Raw genomic sequence first — 14343 nt, 5'->3', positions numbered from 1 at the left:
AGGCACCTGCCAATATCCTTTTAGCAAATCTAAGCAGCAGAGCCAATTCTATCAATGCAGTCATCTAATCGAGGTAGAGGAAAAGAGAAAGACTTTAACTGCATTTACGCGACGATAGTCCGTAAATAAGCGGGATGTACCATCATGCTTAGGAACACGAATACACAGGGAACCCCCAGGAGCTGTTCTGGGTTTTGCCATGTCATTCTGTAATAAACAAGCTACCTCACTTTTTATTACCTCCTTTTTCTAGCATTAACCCGGTATGGATGCTGACGTATAGGAGTAGTGTTCCCCACATCCACGTCATGTTCCAAGATGGATGTGGGACTTGGAATGTCCTGACACATTAAGAAAACTATTTATCAATAGGATAAGATCATTAGTTTGATCGTTATCCAAATTTTCCATTTGAGATGGAAACTTTTTCACTATCTCCGAATTACATAAGCGTTCACACTGCTGTAATGTATGGCGTAACTCCAACCCGTCCTCCTCATCTAGGTCCCAGCCAGGCTTCAGCACCACCGCAGCCACACTGGAGACAGCGGGCTGGACCGGCTTACTTGAGGAGCTGTCTGGAGAATCACACACATAATACGCTTTCAGCATGTTAACAAAAGGCTAAGCTTGTGTTTGAATATATTTATTTCATTTAATTTGCGATTTTCATGAATAGGAAAAGTTTCTAGTGGTATTTATGTCTGCTGCGTTATGCTAATGCATTTGAGGCTATGATTACGCTCCCGGATACGGGATTGCTCGTGGCAAGAGGTTTTAACATGACACATGGGAAGAACGTCTACGATCTGGGGTCTTTATCACATAATTGGTGTCTTCTTTCTTTTCCACAAGATATGGTCCAGAAAAACATGCCGACAGAGATGACCTAGGGATTGGCAACAAAACTAAAACTTGATCCCCTGGTGCAAAAGAATGGCCAACAGCCTCTTTGTCATAATGTAATTCCTTGCGTTTTTGAGACGAGGAGAGACTTTTGGGCTAACGCACATGCAGCTTGCAGTCTCTGACATAATCCAACACATTTTTAGGAGTGCTACTGGGTGTAGGAGATAAGATATGCTACTTCAAATCTTTTAGCAGACCCCGTGGGGTGTGTCCAAACACAAGGTCAGCAGGGCTGAACCCTAAGGATTATTAAATAGGACAAAGGGCACCCCCTCATCCCAATCGGTACTGGTATCAATGCAATACTTGCATAGCAATGCCTTTAGCATTTGATGCCAGCGTCCGAGGGCCTCTTGACTCCCCGGAAGATACAGAATGGAGACCTGATGGGAAATACACAATGTCTTTAACACATTTGAGAACAGTTTTGACAAAGTTGGCTCCCTGATCAGTTTGGTTTACTTTAGGGAGTCCAAACATAGAGACTTATTCACTAGTGCCTTCACATTGTTAATAAGAACTGGTTACCTGATCTGGTTTTCGGCAACTGACCTACACATTTGATTATCACTTGTTCAAACGATTCTCCCACCACAGGAATCAGGGAGAGCTGCGCACGAGGAACTGTTTGATTCACTTTCCCGGTGAGTTGACATACATGACATGATTTATAAAATTGGACTACGTCAGACTTCAAACCTGGCCAGATAGAAAATGTCGAAGGACTCGGTTATAGGTCTTCGTGATCTTCAAATGTCCGGACACGCCTGGTCATGGGCGTGTGACAGCACCTGTTGTCGGAACGGTGTAGGAACAACCACTTGACACACACTTCACTCCAGTCACTAACGGTGTCATGAGCTGCCCATTTACGCATCAAATTCCTGCTTCCATAAAGAAGGCAGTCTCCTTAGTTTTAGCTTCCTAAGTGGAAACTACCAAAGCAAAAAACTTGCGAAGACTGGTGTCTCCTTTTGACATTCAATCACCTTCTCGGGGGTGACAGACAAAAGAATGTCAAGTAATTGGGGCGCGATTTCGCTTTCCCTTGCCTTAAGTTTTACAGGGATAAAAACCGTTGGCCGTGCAGAAGGAATACTCAGTGCATTGTCTTCTACCTCAACCTTCTCAACAATTGAACTAGACAAATCCACCACATCTCCTAGCTTGCGAGAATGTGCCCTCGTTAAGACAACCAGGGAAAAAATGTGGAAATTATTGAACCAATTTCTGTAGTTTTTATTTCTGGGTTGTCTACTACTTCTAACACAGGAGTGACGTTACCACCAGCGATATCGTTCACTAGTAGCAATGTGACTCCTTTTACTGGCTGTGTAGACACTACACCAACACGGAAACATTCTGATACCAAGTCTGACACTTAGTGGACCCAGTGTAATGGTACAGGTACGGTTTGTCTCTATACCCTATAATATGACATGTGAGCCACAATACGTTTCAGGAGACCAGGGTAAAGCATCAGTAATGATTACTGACTGCGCCGCCCCAGTGTCTTGTAAGATTTGTATGAACTTTTGACCCGCTTGTTCTCCAGTTAAGGAAACAACTGGCATAGATAAACTGAGCATAGATGGCATTTGGGAAACCAAATCCTAAATCAATATCTCGGTCCAACGGATGAGCTATAGCCTGAACTAAACCAACGCTTTTCAATTTAGGGGATGGTGACAGGGACTGTGTCGGTTTATTTTTTTAAACCGGGTAGTCCGCAATCACGTGACCCTTGGTAAAAACATTCACGGATCTCGTGCGAAGGCTTAGGGTTGTCAGAGGAACCTTAAGAACCCTAAAATTCTCCAACAGAATCAACTCCCGAATATGAGCAAAGGTGTTAGCTTTTAAACAGACACTTTGTCCCTAGCAAACTCAACTAAAGTATGGTGAGAGGGTTTTTTGTGGTTCCTGAAGTGCTGCCTATACGCTTCAGGCACCAATTTATAAACCCGCAACACAGTTGTTTTAACTATATCATACTGTAAACTGTCTTCCAGGGAGAGAGCAGCTACTACTTCCTGGGCTTTCGCAGACAATTTACATTGTAACAGAAGCAGCCAGACCTTGAGTGAAAAAATGCAGCGCAGTGACCACATGCTCAAACGCAGAGAAATAGGAATCGACTCCCCGAAACGGAGGAACTAAAGCAATATTTTTACTTACAACAAAGTGGGCTTAATGATGAGCAGGTTGTGGAGTCACACTGGAGCCAGAATCTAGCTCAAGTTGTCAGATCCTAACCTCCTTGTTGATTTCCATTTTCCTAAATCAAACTTGTCTGTCTCTCGCTCTTTATCTTTTTGTGCCATTTCCAAACGGGCCTGCCATACCTTCAGCCTTGCGGTCCCGTCTGAACAACCCGAAGCAGAACATAAAGGGTTGAATTGGAGCACTGTAAAGGGGGGTACGAGCAACCCCTTCCTCCGACTTTGCATCAGAAAGTCTACCCATCTCCTCTAATGAAGCCTCCCTCATCTTTCAATGAGAAAATCTATGTTCATTAAACCCTCCCTGAGTTCAGCCTTTAGGGCTTTCTCAGGGACAAAGAGTCCATAATGGTCAACTATAGCGCAAAGGTCTACTTTCCACAACCGTAACTCGATCAACAGAGGGCACTTCAATAAACTGGGAGACTGCTGTGTACAAAATGCCTGCCCAAGCAGCCTACTTAACACACCCAAACCAGTCATCCAAACTCACAACCTACCACCACACCTCAATCATCAATCACAGAGAACTCAGAACAGCAGGGTCCAGTGGGTTTAAAGATGCCGGACGAGGCCCCATTATGTTACGTACGCCTCTTGGAGGGGAGGGGGACAACAGCACCCTGCTACAGTCAACTCCCCGTGGAGTGAGAGGTATGTGACTGTAGGTACAGGTAAGGATGACAGAGGCAGAGAAGTTTACTGTTAACAGGGAATTTATTCAATCACAGAGTAATTTGGGGAAAAGGGGCTGGATGGAACCAAAGCAAAGAAAGTAAAGGTTAAAGAGCCCCCTCTCCTACCTACCCACAACGTACCTATTCTTAACGCCACCTGGCGTGCTAACCAAAATACAAGGGGTGGTCCGCCCAGGTCTTACCTAGACAGAGTACATACAACGGGTATATGTATTCCCGCAGGCCTCTTGCCTAAGCACTCCCAATGTGCCTTCCCCTTCCCCCATGGGAACAAATGAAACAGAACAATTTCAATAATCATAACAGTCCTTTTGACATAAACACACCTCCACAGGACCAGTTACAAAATACTTCACAAAAACTGTCTGCGCAACAACTAACACAGCACATCAACACCACTCTCCCTGAGCAATAAACAATACTGAGGCATACCCAGAAGTTCGCTCACTGAACAAAGGAACACTGGCTTATTTTCAGCTGGAGAAGGAGTCTGTAATGGGATACAGCTGTATCCTCTGACGAGAGGGCATGGTCAGCTCCAATTAGCTGCTTGGGGGAATCCAGAAAGCCATTTCCTGAAATACATACACATACTGTATGCAACACTATGTTTGGGCCAAATAAAGGGAGAGAGAGAGAATTGTAAATACAACCCATATTTATTTTCCCTTTTGTATTTCAACTATTTACACACAATATGATATTTGAAACGTCTTTATTCTTTTGGAACATTGGTGAGTGTAATGTTTACTGTAAATAATTATTTTATTGTTTTTGTATCTATTTCACTTGCCAATAAAGCCCCTTAAATTGAAATGAGATAGAGAGGATGTCCAGACTGTTTTCACACTTGCTTTGACCACCAGAAGACAGAAAGAGAAAGAAAACAGTTATAAATTGAACATAACCGTATGCCAGAAATAGGGACACACAGGTGACCCAACTGTGGTTTGTAACTATTAGGATTTCCCATTGTAGCCAATTCAATTGCAGTAATAACTGATTTTGGGGGAATTCTGTCACGAAGTCGGTAACATATTTTTTTGTGTTAATTACTTATTAAATTCTAAACTAAATAGATATCAGTAAAAACACTATTTTGGCAGGTGTGCTTATTTCAACATTATTGTGTTTTGATGTTTATCTAATACATTTTAAGATATTTTTAAGACCCTTTTCCATCTGTTTGACCATACGTATTTGCTTATTCCTAATATTTAGGATATAAAATAATTGAAAATGTATATATGCCTTAAATCTCTCAAAGATATACTCTTAGCTTTCATTTGACACACTGCTAACAATTTGGGGGTGGAAACCCATTAAATTGAACCTTTCTAGTAATCCAACTCAAAGTATTTCAGTGTTCAAAACTTAAAGTAATAAAGTGACAATGCCCATGTGGTTATCTGCATTATGTATTCAGAACTACTTAAGTTTGTATCCTTAATTACTTTTGTTTTGTTCAAGTAGTAAGTAGTTCTGATTAATCGTTTTTAGTGGTTGTAATGTTTAACATTATTTTACATATTTTAACAACTTGGTATTTTTATCCACCTTAGCAGGCATTGTTGAGCACAGTACTCATTCCTCTAGCAATAACTGCAGGAAGAGCTACAAGCATTACAGGACATGTATTAGCCTTTGTCATTAAGAGTGGCAGTCATGACCTTGCTGATGGTGGGAATGGCTTTCCTCATTACTGAACGTCAATTTGTCCAACGGTTTTGATATCCGTTCAGTATGATCAATTACACCTCATAACACAACAAACTGCATACTACTATTTCAGAAATATACTTTTATTTATTCCAACATGCATACAACATTGTGTAAAAGTATCATGAAATCAAATATTTGTGAATTACCCACAGTCCTCTAAAAACAGAGTCACGTGGCGCTATTAAGTATTGCTATCTTGCAAGAATGTAATAACTCCATATCAGCACAGCACAGATAAATAAACAATGTTTTACTCAAATATCAGTATGTCTGACTACAACTGTTTTACTTTAATTAAAGATATAAAACATATTTCATAAATGTTAGATATACTTATAAATATTAAACAATCGTAAATTGTAAAAACTCAATAACTTTAGATTAGCAGAACACAAATAAGTAAAGTTATGTTTACGCAATAACCTAATATTTGTTAACAGTACAGAAAAACATTAAGTGATAAGAAATCTTATTGGCATATGAAATAGTACTACTTTAATTATTTGTTGGAGATGTTAGAGCAGTAACTACTCAATCTATTTTATGAGTTAGGTAGTTCCGTTTTACAGTGCACCAGATTTGACATTTGCTCTTTTGAACTTTGAACCTCATGAGTCCTTTACATGGAAATGCCCTCACCCTTCACCTTTATCTCCACCTTTGTCTTCCTACATCTCTTTCCTTCTCTCTACATATACCTCGCTCTAACCTCTACTCCTGTCTGTTCCTCTGTTTCTACCTACCTCTCTACCTCTAGCTACTACTCTCTCTACTTCTCCCTGGCACACTCACACTCTTTGTCTCTGTCTCGTAGTCCTATACTCTGCCTTACTTTCACTCGTCCTCTTCCCTTTCTCCTCTCTTTTGCTCTCTAGCGAGAAGGCATGCAGTCATACACTAGGCCTGACACTGGTTGGGTGCGATCGTGCCTTCCTCAAGGTCAAGAGTGCTTAGTGGATATAAAAGAGACAGATGAGCGGAGTCCAAGCAGGATGACAACACAATGCAATTACCGTTGTGGCACAATCTTGTCGTCCACTACAGAGCAATAGAGATAGAGAGCAGAGGGAGTTATAGAGAGAGGGAATTAAAGTGGGAGGGAGGGAGGGAGGGAGGGAGGGAGGGAGTGAGGGAGTGAGTGAGTGAGTGAGTGAGTGAGTGAGTGAGTGAGTGAGTGAGTGAGTGAGTGAGTGAGTGAGTGAGTGAGTGAGTGAGTGAGTGAGTGAGTAAGAGAGGGAGAGAGAGAGACTAATATCTCACAAACTCAATTTGAACAATCTGGTATCAGCATGAGTGTAACCACGTGATGGGTAGAGACGTACATGCACACACAACTTCTACACACACACACACACACACACACACACACACACACACACACACACACACACACACACACACACACACACACACACACACACACACACACACACACACACACACACACACACACACACACACACACACACACACACTGGAGCGACACAGATCGTCTGATAGGAATTGAAATGGCTCATTAAAGCACCAACGTGATCCAGTGGATGGCTACAGGAGGAGGAAAACAGAGTGAATGATTGATTCAGTGATACAGAGCGAGCTAGCTTCTTCTCCTTCTCTCTCAGCTCATTAGAAGTGATTTAGAAAGACTACTGAGTGCTGATGCTGGAATAAGAAGGACCCTCTCTTTTGGTGCCTTTCATTCAAACCCTCCCCAGTGACTAAGCACGAAAATGAGACTAAATGAATGTGCATGTTTTTCACGATGTGAAGAGAGATGATACAGTACATGGTAATTTATGAGGGAAAGGGAATAGGTACAATCTCCATCTGGTGGGTTTTTTTTTCATTCAGGATTTCATTAGAGTTTGTGATATGTGACATGGCTAAGTGAAGTAATCAGATGAGATTAAATTGTAAAGATCAAAGCACAGCCTTAACATGTTCTAAAGAAGTGCACTACATTGGGAATAGGGTGCCATTTGGGACACAAATAATTTAATATGGATGGCTCAGTATTCACTCCATGTAATGATGGTTTTAAAGCCACATATTTCTACGGATTGTATTACTTTATCTCATATGTTAGATGACATTTATTGGATTCCAATGTTGTAAATAATCTTGAAAGCCTTTATATTGTAACATATCAATCCAATCCATATATGTTTCCATTTCACAAGTGACCATTGGGGAAAACAATACGGTTTGCCTCCCAAATGGCACCGTATTCCTTATATGGTGCACTAATTTTGACCAGAGTCCATGAACAGTAGTACACTGTATAAGAAATAAGGTGTCATTTGGGACTCATCAATAGGAACACGCAGACCATAGAGTCATTCCATTCAACTCCCATGAGGGGAAATGGCCAATGCCCTGAGGTTATGTCTAATGATGGATTTTATAGGACAGCTTTGAAGTGGAAACCTTCCCTTTTATGGACCCTACTCTCCTCTTACAAACGTCCCTCTTCATTGGGGTGGTGATGGATGATTTTAAGTGGCACTTTTTTTAACAAAAGAGAGAGTGTTTGTTGCAATCCGGGACCTGCTCTTGTTAATTTCCGTTCAAGGTGGGCGGACACAGAGCCACACGTGTGTATAGATGTTTTCTAAGACCCCTTGTCCATCTGTTTGACCAGAAATCAAAGCCTTTGCTTATTCCTAATATTTAGGATAGAAAGTGGCAGATTTTTTTTTAGATGCTTTAATTTCACACACACAAATATATAGACTATTAGCTTTCATTTGACACCGGATTTTTACACGCTCCTATGAACTTCATGTTGGTGTTCATGGGTAATTTTACATGGAAATAACCACAAGTAAGCCTGATTTCCTGTAAGAATTTTTATGAATGAACCTAAGTGGAGTCACAAGGTTGCGGTAATGCAGGGTAAAGAATAAACATTCACGCACCATTGTTGTGTGTTGTGTAGAACATTGTTTTCATTTAAATATTGAATTATTCAGATTTTGTTACATTACAGTCTTATTCTAAAATTAACAATTGTTTTTTTCCCTCATTAATCTACACACAATTCCCCATAACGAAAAACTAGTTTTTAGATATTTTCTACATTTCTACTTATTTATGTAACTATTCAGACCCTTTGCTATGAGACTTGAAATTGAGCTCAGGTGCATCCTGTTTCCATGTTTCTAAAACTTGATTGGAGTTTTATTTTATTTAACTAGGCAAGTCAGTTAAGAACAAATTCTTAATTTCATTGACAGCCTAGGAACAGTGGGTTAACTGCCTGTTTCAGGGGCAGAACAACAGATTTGTACCTTGGGGGTTTGAACTTGGAACCTTCCAATGCTCTAACCACTAGGCTACCCTGCTGCCCCAATTGATTGGACATCATTTGGAAAGGCACATACCTGTCTATATAAGTTCCCACAGTTGACAGTGCATGTCAGAACAAAAAAGGTCCCCAAGAACACAGTGGCCTATATCATTCTTAAATGGAAGATGTTTGGAACTACCAAGACTCTTATTAAAGCTGTCAGCCCATCCAAATGGTGGTCGCTCTGACAGAGCTCCAGAGTACCTCTGTGGAGATGGGAGAACCTCCCAGAAGGACAGCCATCTCTGCAGCACTCCACCAATCAGGTCTTTATGGTAGTGGCCAGACGGAATACACTCCTCAGTAAATGGCACATGACAGCCCACTTGGAGTTTATCAAAAGGCACCTAAAGACTCTCAGACCATGAGAAACAAGATTCTCTGTTCTGATGAAACCAAGATTGGAGTCTTTGGCCTGAGTGCCAAGCGTCACGTCTGGAGAAAACCTGGCAATATTCCTTTAAGGAAGCATGTTGGTGGCAGCATCATGCTGTGAGGATGTTTTTCAGCGGCAGGGACTGGGAGACTAGTCAGGATCGAGGGACAGATGAGCGGAGCAAAGTGCAGAGATATCCTTGATGAAAATCTGCTCCAGAGTACTCAGGACCTCAAACTGGGGCAAAGGTTCACCTTCCAACAGGACAACGACCCTAAGCACACACCCAAGATCATGCATTAATGTCTTTGGGACAAGTCTCTTAATGACCTTGAGTGGCCTAGCCAGAGCCCGGACTTGAACCCGATCGAACTCGCACACCAAATTGACCGAGCTTGAGAGGATCTGCAGAGAATGGGAGAAACTCCCCAAATACAGGTGTGCCAAGCATGTAGCTTCATACCCAAGAAGACTCAAGGCAGTAATCGCTGCAAAAAGTGCTGTTCTGGGTAAAGGGTCTGAATACTTATGTAAATGTGATGTTTTAGTTTATTATTTTTTATACATGTGCAAACATTTCTAAAAACCTGTTTTTGCTTTGTCATTATGGGGTATTGTGTGTAGATTTATCGGGGGGGGGGGGGGGGGACTATTGAATCCATTCAAGAATAAGGCTGTAATGTAACAAAATGTGGAAAAAGTCAAAGGTGTGAATACTTTTCCAAAGGCACTGTATGTCCCATGTGAGGTCAGGCGGTCGCGGACTGGAACACAGCATTAACGAAAGACAGAATCCAACTCGCGCGGAAGCAATTGAGACAGGAAATAGGGGTTGGCATGGGGTCAAGGCACACCAAACCCGCTGGTCCTGAGATTTCACAATTTCCCACAATTCCCCAGTCAGTAACCCCTCCTCCTTCACTCCCTTATCCCTTGAGTTAGAGTGTGCTATCCACCAATCTGTTCTCCCCCCCCTCCTCACCCCCTATGGTGCCCCTTTCTCTCACTCCCTCCTCACCCTCCTCCCCTTCCCTAGCCCAGACATGTCGCAGTAGAGTGACGGCCACAGCACAACTCATTGAGCACTTGACCAGTGTTCAGCAGGGTCATTGAGAAGGGTTAAGTGAGGGGGACAGCAGGAGACACAACAGCTATAGGGATGCATCCCAGATGAGATCTTATTCCATATAGTGCAGTACTTTTGACCCGGGCCCGGGTCAAAGGTAGTGCACTATATAGGGAATTGGTTACCATTTGAGATGCAAGCCATGGCTAGGTTTTGTAAGAGTCTCCTCCTTCGTGAAAGGGAAAGGCGAGAGGGGTAGGGATGGAGGGAGATAGAGATGGAGGCGTTGAGGCAAAGCTCAATCTGGACATCAAACACACACACTGAGGGAAGGTGATGTAGGTAGTGGGGTGTGGACAGAGAGACCAAAGATGGAAGGTTGAAGGGAGGGATGGAGGGAGGGTGGGAGGCAGATAGGAGACACATCCTGACTATTTCCAGCTCTCTCCTGAGACATCAGTACACGTGGCAACAATATTGCACCAGCCCTCTCTATGTCCTTCTTGTCTTAACATTGCTGAAATAGGGGTTGTTTGAGTTTGTCTGGCACAATGGAACCAATAAAATAGTCACAAAATGTCAAACCTTGTTCACCTGGCATTCCAAGCATGCTCAAGCAAACACTAAAAGCGTTTAAAAGATTTGACAAACATTGCGCTACATATGGAATAGGGTGCCATTTGGGATGAAACCATAGAGTTTCTGATTCCTATTTTGTGCTGAACTGTGAGAGCAAGGTGATGCAGACGGCCCCATGTAGGGGGGAAATAAATTAATAATTTAAAGAATCAGCACAGTCAAAAGGTGATAATTGCCTAAAGTTACAACTTTTCCATTTTCCACAAGCTATTATATCTGAGATCTGCACCAATTAAAATAAACCCCTATCACCAAAACCTGTAGCATGTATTGTTACACAGAGCAAGAAGAGGCAGAGGACAATCAGGAAAACTCTGTGTCCCAAATGGCACCCTATTCTCTACATAGTGCACTACTTTTGACCAGAACCTTATGGATGCTGGTCAAAAGTAGCAAACTATATAGGTAAACAGATGCCATTAAGGACACAATCCTCAGTAAACCGCACGTTCAGCTTGGGCATGTATGTAAGTTGAATAATAATTATCATTAGCTAGTTGCATGATAAATGGAGAGGTGGAGTGGGGTGGGATGGTGCAGGGGGATGCCAATCTATAAGCCTGCTAATGATTGGTTAGTCATGATTTACTGCTCAGGATGAATATGGAAAACATTTCTATCCTCCCCCTGATGGACTCAAGGTCACAACTGATCCCCTGGCTATCCCTTGGGTAATTACACACCACGCAGCAACTTTTACAAGGTGCAAATTATGGGTTGGTTGCTGTGATGTTTGATCACAGACATGACTGCAGCAATTATGGACTTTGTCCCAAATGGCACCCTATTTCATATACAGTACACCCCTTTCATCAGAGCTCATAGGGCTCTGGTCAAAACTACTGGACTATTGAGGGAATAGGGTGCCATTTGGGATGTATTTGGGATGCAGAAGAAGTGTCCATGTCCAGACCTTGATCTAATACATACGGTTGTCAAATATGTTCAAATACTTGAAGCTGTACTTGATTTAGTTTGCCAGATACGATGGAGCCAATTGAGAACTTCCGGTGACTAAGGCGACCATGATTGAGTGACGTCACAACATGAATCTTGATGAACACGTCACCAATGGAGGGACAGCCCCCCTGCCAAACACACCCGCAACCCCCACCATGAGGCGAGAGAAATCTGCTCATATGATTTACTACCCCTGATCGCTCCGCTTGACCTCGTCATTGTTTAAATGCTCCTGAAGCGTCATTTCCTGCACCATGATTGACTAGGATAGCAGGAAATGAAGCCTTAGAGAGGTGAATTATTGACACCGGTGATTTTGAGAATAATTGAGCGCATTACGCTACGAGGCACAGCAAAGAGAGTGTGCTGATGTGATGGACTAATGGTGGACACCATCCACCTCTTTCTCTTCTACCCATATATCTGCCCAATTTGTCAGTTAACCTTAAATGTCAAGTTTGAAATTACTACCAGTCAAATATGGAGGCAGGAAATGTAAGCCCTATTAGAGGTGACAATAAACCAAACAACTTGCTTCATGACCCCAATCCATTTGGATTCCCTGTTTTATTTGCTTACATTTTAACTCTCAATGTTTGTTGATTCACGACTAGGCTAGTCTTGAATTCAGGGATAGTAGACTTATGAAGTTCCATGGTTCAATGAGAACCAGCAGACGATGACTATGGCCCAAATGGCACCCTATTCCCTATATAGTCAATGTGCTAGGGCACAAATTTGGATGCAGACACAGTGCCATTAATGTGGTGAGTAGGAGAGTGACATGGGCTCCCCCTGACCTGTACTGAATATATGAAATGTTGGTCCTTTGAAGCTGAGTTGCTAGAGCATGGCACTTGCTGGATCTGATTCCAGAGACCACCCATATGTACGACGGCTCCAACGGTCAACACATATGGCAGTGGCTAAAGTCCAACATGGATTACAAAGTTAGACCCAGCCGTGATCTGCCCAACGATGCCTTTCTACCAGACGAACTCAATGCATTTTATACATGCTTTGACAAAAACAACACAGAGCTGTGCACGAGGACCCCCACCATTGCAGAGGACTGGGTGATCTCACTCTCCGAGGCTGACATGAGTAACGTTTTTAATTTGGGCAACATTCGCAAGGCCACAGGGCCGACCGGTATTCCAAGGTACTTACTCAGAGCATGCTAAGACTAGCTGACAGGCATCTTCAACCTTTCCTTGTCTCAGTCTGTAATCCCCACGACTCAAGTCGACTACTATCATTCCTGTTCTCAAGAACTCTAATGCTACCTGCCACAAGGAATACTGCCATGTAGCGTTAACATCTGTAATCATGAAGTGCTTTGAAAGGCATGACTCCCATCACCTCCGTCATCCTAGACAACCTAGACCCACTACATTTTGCATACCGCCCCAACAGATCTATAGACGATGCAATCTCAATTGCCCTCTCTCACCTGGACAAGACGAATACCTATGTAAGGATGCTGTTCATCGACTACAGCTCAATGTTCAACAGCATAGTGCCTTCCAAGCTCGTCACCAAGCTCAGGGCTGAACTGGGACTGAACACCTCTCTCTGCAACTGGATCCTACACTTTCTGACGGGCCGATCCCAGGTGATGAGAGTAGATAGGCAACAACACCTCCGCCATGCTGACCCTCAGCACAGGTCCCCCCAGGAGTGTTTGCTTATACCCCTCCTGTACTCCCTGTTTAACCACGACTGTGTGGCCTCGAATGCCTCCAACTCTATCATCAAGTTTGCTGATGACATGACGATGGAAGGCCTGATCTCCAACGGTGATGAGACAGCCTACAGTGTGGAGGTCACAGATCTGGCATGGTGCCATGACAACCTCTCCCTCAAAATAAGAAAGGCCAAGGAGCTGATTCTGGCTGAAACGATTTGGCATGGCCCCTCATATCCTCTGGAACTTTTATAACTGCACCATTAGCATCCTGACTGGTTGTATCACTGCCTTGTATGGCAATTGCACCACCCGCAACCGGAAGACCCTACAGAGGGTGGTGCAGACAGCCCATCGCATCACATGTGGGTGAGCTTCCAGGCCCGAAAAATTGCCTAAGACTTCACCAAACTGAGACATGTACTGTTCTCCATGCTCCGGTCCGGCAGGCGGTACTATTGATTAGATGTGATGTATTACTCCATAACGATGTTGTCCATTGATTATTGATTTCCATTACAATAATTATTTATTTATTTCTCCTGCTACCGCTCACTGTTATTCCTATTTATGTGTATACATTACCATTGGTGTATTACCATAAGTATTTGTATGTTCCTGCTACCAGTCACTTTTCAACCCTGTTTACATGTCTATCCTACTACCAGTCACTTTGTATGTATAAACCCACCTCAACCACTCCAGTAACACGACA

General features: G+C 42.8%; 1 pseudogene; it reads right to left on the bottom strand.

Moving 5' to 3' along the window:
• Positions 1-236: 236 nt before the first annotated feature.
• The window catches only part of LOC149977443 (uncharacterized), a 30388-nt pseudogene continuing 16281 nt past the window's right edge, over positions 237-14343 (bottom strand).

The sequence above is a fragment of the Oncorhynchus mykiss genome, chromosome 15, assembly GCF_057628025.1.
Source record: "Oncorhynchus mykiss isolate SJ-2025 chromosome 15, ASM5762802v1, whole genome shotgun sequence".
Classification (NCBI taxonomy): domain Eukaryota; kingdom Metazoa; phylum Chordata; class Actinopteri; order Salmoniformes; family Salmonidae; genus Oncorhynchus; species Oncorhynchus mykiss.
This window is presented reverse-complemented; position numbering and strand designations above follow the sequence as displayed.